Here is an 8,332-nt window from a genome sequence, read left to right on the forward strand (position 1 = left end):
CAGGGAGAAAGAGGGAGAAAGCTGGATTGGGTCTTTAAGGTAGGTCTACCCCGCCCAGGTTCTCTCTGTGAGAAGCAAAGCACTGGCTGACTAAAGCAGAGGACATGGAACTGGAAAGCAAAGAGAACCCTAAGCGAGAAGATGAGAGGGGGCAGCCATCTCAACATCTGTCCACATGTGCTCAGACATACTCCTAACACAGTCACTGAACACATCTATACCAGACAACACCCATGATGCACTTTTCACAGATTAATATGTTAATAACCTGTGGATATACATACACACACATAAATATGTATATACACACATACATATATGTACATATGTATATATATATATATATATATATATATCACCATCCCACTTTACATATAAGCAAACTGAAGCACCCATGGAGCCTATAACCTCTTCAGGATACCAACATGGAGGAGTTGAATGTAAATCTCTGAGTTTATCTATTTATTATATATATATTTATTTTTTGGGGACTTAGAATTCACTTTAACTGGCCTGAAACTTGGTATATGTAGTCCAAGGTGGTCTTGAACTCACAGCCAGCCTCTTGAATACTACGATTTCGAGCATACCAGGCTGAGACTGTGACGTCATCACCATTTAATATGTCCTCTCTTCTGCAGTGCAGATCACTCATCAGTTGGATATTAAGGGGCATTGATTATACGCACAGCACTGTGCCCATACTGGAGCAGAGTGAGAAGTGAAGACTGAGTCCCAGGGGATCTCGAGGGAGGCTTCCTCTGCGAGCATTGGGTAAGCCGGCAGCTTCATCCTCAGACCCCACTAGAAAGGCAAAGTGGGGGTGGAGTGGATATCAGCCACCCAATGGTAATGAGGAACAAAGGTTGGAAGACCCGGATGCCCCCTCCTTCCTGCCCAGCCTGGGTGTTGCAGATGTGTGCCTGTGGCACCCAGTACTTGCTTCACAGCTCCCTTTGCATTCCAGTAGAAGGCTGAAGGTGGAGTCCAATCAAAGTCAAGGGAAGACCTGATAGCTTGGTTTCTGCCCCCTTCCCCTACATCTACCCCAGCTCAATACCCAGCTTTGGGCAGAAGTAGGACATTCAGAATGCGTGACGTGCATATGTGTGCAGAACAGAGCTGTAGAATCCAGACTCACAGTTCTCAGCCAGGATATAACTGTGCACAGGGAGCTAAATGCTGGAAACATAGGAGGCCCTTGGGCCTCTTTGTTTTACCCCTTAGTCTCCTTGGAGCAAAGGCAGAACAGACAGGAGGAGCTTGGGGTGAGGGGGTGCCAGAGGACGAGCTTTTCCTCCTATAGCCAGAGCCACCAGCCTCAGGAGGCAGCTCCCACAGGGACCATCCTGTCATCCCACATTGCTCTGATTAACTACAATCCTTCCTTTTCAATTTCTCCTCCCTGAGACTAGGGAGGGAGAAAAATCTCCTAGAAAATGAATAAATATTTCAATTTTCAGCGCAATCAGTCTGGGGAGCTGGGGCGTGATGGACGAGGCAGCGGGGGAGGGGGAAGATAATGGTTTTCATTTAGATAAGATACAGAAAATTATTTAGTAAAAAATGAAGATAGATGAAGCCCATCGAAAGTCTTTAGAATACATTGTTATTTCTCAGTGAGGCTGAATTTCCCCTTCTTAGCCCTTCTCTGGTCTCAGTTTTGCTGCTCCTCAGAGCATCTCTCCTCTTCCTCACTTCCCACTACCATCCCTCCGCCTCTAGCTCACTGCCAACCACACTGTGTACTCTCTCCCTGTACTCTCTCAACCTTAGTGTCCCTAGGTCCCCGTTTCGCCCTTAAGGGTCTCCTCCCCAACCCTTTGCCGAATGTCTGTTATGACTCCCCTCTCCCTTCGCTTTCCTCCCCAACGACCCCAGCCAAACACACATCTGCACCCTTTTGCAGTTCTTGCTTTCACCTGATAGACTCAAGCAGGCTCGGGTTCAGCTGCCTTCCCTAGCCACACCCACCCACAATGATGGACAGGTACTCGGCAAGCATTTTTTTCTGACCTCCAGTCAGTCGGGGATTCAAGCTACGTGTCTCTCCTGTTTGCTAACTGAAGCTTCTGTTTCTTAAAGCTCACTCTATTTCGTTGGAATATGAGGACTGCAAGAGAGGGGCAGATAGATGCCTGCTCTGACACCTATCAGAACGGACACGGCAGCCCCTCACCCACCATGCTCTTCCCCTCCCCCTCTCTAGCAACCTGGCTTGAACAAAGTCAGAACTTAACTTATCTTCCCAACTTTCTGCCAAGTGGCCAACCTGAGGCCAGGCCTTCTTTTCTCCCTCCTCCTAACTCGACTCCTGTTCTCATACAGCGGATGTGTGTGCCTTCTCATGTTCTAAGAGGGTTCTGGTGTTCCAGGGAAGGAAAGAGAATTAAGACCCCTAAACTAAGCCAGGCTTTGCCTTCAGAGCTGGAGGAGAGGGCTAGCAAAGAGAGGAGGGGTCCAGTGGAACACCCCACCCCCTACAGACACACACACACACACACACACACACACACACACACACACACACACTATTCAGGAGAGGAAGAGAGCTGGCCAGTGCCTGAGGCTCTTTCCATTCTGCGGCTTCCCTCTTTCCAGATAGCTCACCCACCCCAGTGAAAGACCACCTCCTCCATTTTGAAGACTGTAACATCTCTGTAGGCGCCTGCCTATAAGAATGTCTGCCTAAGTTTCTTTGTTTGCTCCATGGCTGGGGTATGTGGAAGCAATTCTGTGGGAGTGGATGCTACGTCCTTTGAATGTAGCAAACATGTATGCGCAGTTTTAAGTTTGATGCCAGGGTTTATAACTAGGCAAACGTATGTCAGCTTAGAAGAGGAACCTTCCTTCTTCAGGGGTGTCCATCAGTGTCTTTGTGTGTGTGTCTGTCTCTGTGTGGGGGATGTTGTGGGGGTGTCTCCTTAGGTGAGTAGTCTGTCTCGATGTCTCTGTTGGAAGCTAGCTGTGTGTCAATTTCAGTGTTCCAGTTCGGGGGGAGGGGCTCGACAGTAAATCTTCCTTGGAGTCAGTCTCCGGAGGCAAGACCCTTTTCCTGCAGACCCTAGGCCTGGCTGGGGTTTGGACCCTTGGTTCCTTCACGTGCACCCAGCCGAGTGTACCTGAATACACTCGTCTCTCTCCTACTCTTCCTTCCAGCTCTGCCCAGCTAGTTCCAAAGGAGCCTCAGAAATCTGCACTTTTCTGACCCGAAGTGAGTGCCTGGCTCAGTCAACTCCCCTTCTCCTGAACCCAAACACCCGGCTATCTGGACTTCTACCTCTCACCCACAGCCTCCAGGGCGGGGGACCGAATACAGCCTTCCTTTGAGCGGCAGCCCCAAGCAGTAAGCAGCTGCACTTTAGATGAAGGTGACTGTAGGCTGGATTGGGGTAGCAGGATTCCTCCGCCTCATCTTAGGGAGCCTGTGTCTGTGTTTTCCACGCACTCCACCCCCCCCACCCCACCCCCCCGCCAAATCTGAAATCCCATCTCCTCCCAGCCTTTCTCTTGGCCAGGACCCAGTTGTCCGGCTCTGGGTCCAAGAGGTGGAGGGATGAAAGGAGGACTGCCAGGAACTGGAGGAAAGACTTTGAGCACTCGGATCCCTTTTTCTACTCGGATCTCGGCTTTTGCGACCTAAGTTCTCTGTTCTCCCGCGCAGCCTGAGGAAGCAAGTTGGGCCGCTTCACCAAGAACTCCTCGGTGTTCTCCAGGAAACTCCGCGCCCTTTCCCTGGACTCCCTAGCCGGCGGCTGGGGCTTACCTTGTGAGAAAGTGTTGAAGAGTGTGAGGATCCAGATGAGGAGGCTCAGCATGCTGTCCGCCCGCCGCTGGGCCCGAGTCGGCGCGAGCCGGGCCGCCGCTGGCGCTCTCTCCTCCCTCCCGCCCTAGCACACAAGGCGCACACTCGCTCGCCTCTCTAGCCGCGGGCTCGCTCCCCTGGCCCCTCCTCTCGTCCCGCGCCCCCTAATAATTTCTGCCCTCCGGCTTTATCTCTCGGGGCCTCTCTCAACCTCCGCGCCGCTCTCTCTCTCTCTCTCTCCCTCTCTTCCCTCCCCGGCTCCCTCCCTCTCTTCCTGACGTCTGCTCTCCCTCCGACGGCGCCTCCCTCCACTGCCCTCCCCTGGTCCCCCAACGCGCGCGCACACACTCGCTCCGCTCGCTGGAACCGAGATGGGAGGAGAGCAAAGAGAAAGGAATTGAGGGCAGAGGCAAGGGGTAGGGAGGGGTGGGGAGAAGAGGCGTCGCAGGCTCTGGAGGAAGGACCGCTGGGTCCTGGCCCACCCGTGCTTGGTGCGAGACCTACTTTTGCCCCCAGTGGTGTAACTGAGCCGGGCATGGGGTGGCAGCCAGGACTAAGGACGAACCTTCATCAATTTGGGTGACTGTGTTAGGAGGGGTGTGCTTCTTATGCGTCTTGGGGGAGGGGGGTGTAAAAGCTTTAAGATCTCTTTTTGTTTTAATCCCAAACCCCAGAACCTAACCCTAGATACCTAAATTAAGAATTCTCAATTAACTCGAGAGTGTTGGAGGGAGAGAAGCTCTCCTTGCCTACAAATCTCAGACTGGAGAAATCTTGACTGTCTTTGAGCCCCTTCTGAGGGCTTCAACCAGCCACATTAAGGCCCGCCTCAGCGCTGGAGTCCGTAGCAGCCACGAAGAGGCGCCTTTAACTCTTCCTTTGTTCATCCCAGACATCTATCTATCCAGAGGGAAAGCCAAAGAACTCGGTGGCTTTCTCTTGTGGCCTCCCGGAAGGCTTGCCACAGAAGGCAGCCACCGAGCGATCTCTAAAGCACTCAGGAACTTGAGGTGCACTGGGATGAAGAAGTGGAGAATCGAAGAAGTGTATTCAGAAGGGTGCTCCTGTCCAGAACCCAGTATAGTAGCCGTCTCCTCCCCAATCCCTAAATACTCACCGGGCTGCTGAGAGAGTGTGGGAGAAATGATAGAGAAATCTCAGGAATTGCACAACTCTCCAGTTATGCCCATCTGGAGAGGTCTCCACCGCTTGCTTCTCAGAATCTAGATCTCCTGAGTCCCCAAAAGCTCCTGGCCAAGATAGCTTGATCTTCAGGCCTGGAACTAAGGCACACAGCTCTAGTGCCCTCTGCTGATAGGAGATGCCCACGGTTCCTGCAAAAATCTCGACAGATTGAGTGAGTGATCCAGACACAATCTCACACAACCAAAGGACACAGAAACACAGTCAAAACCAACCAAACAAACAAACACGCAAACAACCCATAAATTCATCTTCAAAAGCATACTATGTAAGGACTCAGAGTTCTCTTTATGTTAAAAATACTTGCCAGCATAGTTAAAACCACAATTCTAAGACAGGGATATCTAACCCAGAGATTAAGAATACCACCTCACCTCATGTGGAGACAAGAACCGATACAAACACATTCACTCAGACATGTTAGCGTTTTTTAGTTTACTCATTCATCAACTGGTCATTCAACAGATATTGGTACTTGCTTTGGTACTTGATATGGTCCAGTCACAAAACTAGTCAGAATACACATAAACAAACAGATAAATAAATAAATCCGAGCATAGTGGTGCATGTCTGCAGGGCTAGCTCAGAAGGCAACCATGGAGAATTGGCTGGGCATCATGGTGCACACCTTTAATCCCAGCACTTGGGAAGTAGGAGGCAGGCTTACCTCTGTGAGTAAAGGCCAGCCTAGTTTTAGGAAGACCCAGGACAGCCAGGGCTTAAATGAAAGCCTGTCTTTTTGTTGGTGGTGGTTTGGTTTGGTTTTTTTGTTTTGTTTTTTTGAGACAGGGTTTCTCTGTGTAGCCCTGGCTGTCCTGGAACTCACTCTGTAGACCAGGTTGGCCTCGAATTCAGAAATCCGCCTACCTCTGCCTCCCAAGTGCTGGGATTAAAGGCATGTGCCACCACTGCCTGGCGAAAGCCTGTCTTAAAACAACATCAACATCAACAAAACACACAAACAACAAAAACAAACATAATTGTAAGTTCAAGGAGAACCCAGGAAGTCAGGCTATATAATGATACCCTGTCACAGTAAAACATACACATGATACACAAAAGTTCCTTCCTTTTAAGGTTTCACTCAACCCAGCAGTGGTAGCACACGCCTTTAATCCCAGCACTTGGGAGGCAGAGGCAGGTGGATTTCTGAGTTCGAGGTCAGCCTGGTCTACAGAGTGAGTTCTAGGACAGCCAGGGCTATACAGAGAAACTCTGTCTCGAAAAACCAAAATAAATAAATAAATAAATAAGTTTCACTTAAGGGGCAAGTGAATTGGTCCATGAAAAGTAAAACATACTAGATTATGTTTAATCTTATAGGTAACAAAACAAAATAAAGGAATAGAGAAGGAAGAAAGGGGCAGCTTTTCCTATAAATGATCAAGGAAAGCTGTCCTCTTTGGTAACATTTGACATTCATCTCTGCAGGCATCTGAGGACAGAACATTAGCAAATAGACAAGCACAGATGGAGTTCCTCAGGCCAGGGAATTCTGGGAGTGGAACAGCCTTTCCCCTTTACTCTGAATGAGCACATGATAGGAGGGGACCCTGAGACACCGATAAAATGCCAGGAGGACCAACGCTCCCAGCAGCCAGAGGACTCTTCCCTGTGCCTTAGCTGGTGTGCCCTCCCCCTTTAAACAGAAACCTTCACCAGCTCATCTCCAAACACCTTCTTTCCCCTCCAGACTCCTACAAGCTACTCTGGATCACAGGTCCTAAAGCCCTATGCCCCTTTCCCTAACAGTCCCCGACACCAGACCTGTTAGGGTCTCCTGACTCTTCTAGAACAGCTCTGAGACCCAGGCCTGAAAGGATGGATTGATTGGTCTGGGGTATTTCAAAGCATCAACTAGCATTACTAGTTTCGATTCACTCCCAGCACAGGTCTGCACTCTTCTGTCTACTAACACACCCGTGAGTAAGATCTCTTTTGTACTCTTCCCAGGCTAACCCCAGTGAAGCTTTGCTCCATTTTCATCTCTCTGACTCTAGCGCTCATCCGGTTAACTGAGTCTCCTGGAGTCTCATCACCTACCTTTCATCAAAAGAGGCATCCTGAGGCGGAGTCTTCCAGTATAAGTATGAGGAGAAACCTGGCATGTCCCAACAGACTATAGGTACTGCTTCCTTAGCAGGACATCTGCCTCCGCATTATACTTTGAGTTCCTGGAAGGCAAGGACTGTCTATTTCTCTTTAGTCTAAGAACTCCTGAGAGTGAAGAAGGTGGCCATCCATCTTAATCACTGAGGTAACAGCACAGTTGAAAGTGGAAAATAACAATGCTGAGCCAGAGAGAGTGGAAGATTCTCTCCCTGATGTTTACTACAGATGAGGGGGGTGGGTTAAAAATCTTCATTTTCCACCCTGGAAAAAAATCAGGACTCTTAACATGGTGTTTTTTGTTTTTTGTTTTGTTTTGTTTTTTTTGAGACTGGGTTTCTCTGTGTAGCCCTAACTGTCCTGGAACTCACTCTGCAGACCAGGCTGGCCTCAAACTCAGAAATCCGCCTGCCTCTGCCTCTGCCTCCCAAGTGCTGGGATTAAAGGCGTGAGCCACCACTGCCTGGCTCAACACAGTGGTTCTTAACCTTCCTAATGCTGTGACCCTTTAATACAATTCCTCCCGTTGTGGTGACCCCCAGCTGTAATATTGTTGCTACTCCATAACTGTAATTTTGTTACTGTTGTGAATCGTAATGTTAACATATGCTATGTAGGACATCTGATGTGTGACCCCTGTGAAGGGGTTGTTTGATGCCCCCACACACACAAGTTGAGAACCTCTGCTCAAACAGAACCCTCTGCTGAAGTTCCCTCGGGGTGATGGTGCCTCAGAGAGCACCTTGCCTTTCTTCCTCTCTACCATCCTCTGCTGAGCTAAGTGTGTAGAGAGGCAGCAGTTCACAGTGCAGGAGACATAGCCTGTCTCCAAACTCCTCCAAGCAGAGGCAGCTGTCTCTCTTTCTCACTGTGTCTTGTAGCTCTGGAAGCTGCACATTCTTCCAGATGTTAGGCCCTGGGTTTCCTGATGCTCTAACAATCCATTTGCTCATCGTCTCATTTTCCTTAAGGCACCAGCTTTTGATGTCTAACAATGGTACGGGGGCAAGGAATTGCTTTAATGGCACAAAGGCACTCCAGTCCCCACTGTGATGGAAACACGATGAGCAGAGGAAAACACGCATCTCGGAAGCATCCTGAACCATTCTTAGAGGTTAAGGAGCCCTACCTAGGTCCAGATAGAACTGGCCTCTCTGTAAAGAATCTCGGGCCCTACAAAAGGAGCGGGAATAGAAATTCTAGGCATAAAAACTA

At 49.5% G+C, this 8,332-nt stretch overlaps 1 protein-coding gene across 4 annotated transcripts in view; it reads right to left on the minus strand.

Annotated features, from left to right (window-relative positions):
• Kirrel1 (kirre like nephrin family adhesion molecule 1) overlaps positions 1–4,113 on the minus strand; it is a 95,892-nt gene extending 91,779 nt beyond the window's left edge. For 2 of the 4 annotated variants that reach the window (XM_031374263.1, XM_031374262.1), the window contains exon 1: positions 3,767–4,113. The gene's annotated coding sequence lies outside the window, so the exon portion shown is untranslated. The remainder of the gene's footprint in view (positions 1–3,766) is intronic. The other 2 variants (XM_031374261.1, XM_031374260.1) reach the window with 1 other exon arrangement.
• Positions 4,114–8,332: the final 4,219 nt, after the last annotated feature.

This window comes from Mastomys coucha, unplaced genomic scaffold (assembly GCF_008632895.1).
Source record: "Mastomys coucha isolate ucsf_1 unplaced genomic scaffold, UCSF_Mcou_1 pScaffold16, whole genome shotgun sequence".
In the NCBI taxonomy this organism is placed as follows: domain Eukaryota; kingdom Metazoa; phylum Chordata; class Mammalia; order Rodentia; family Muridae; genus Mastomys; species Mastomys coucha.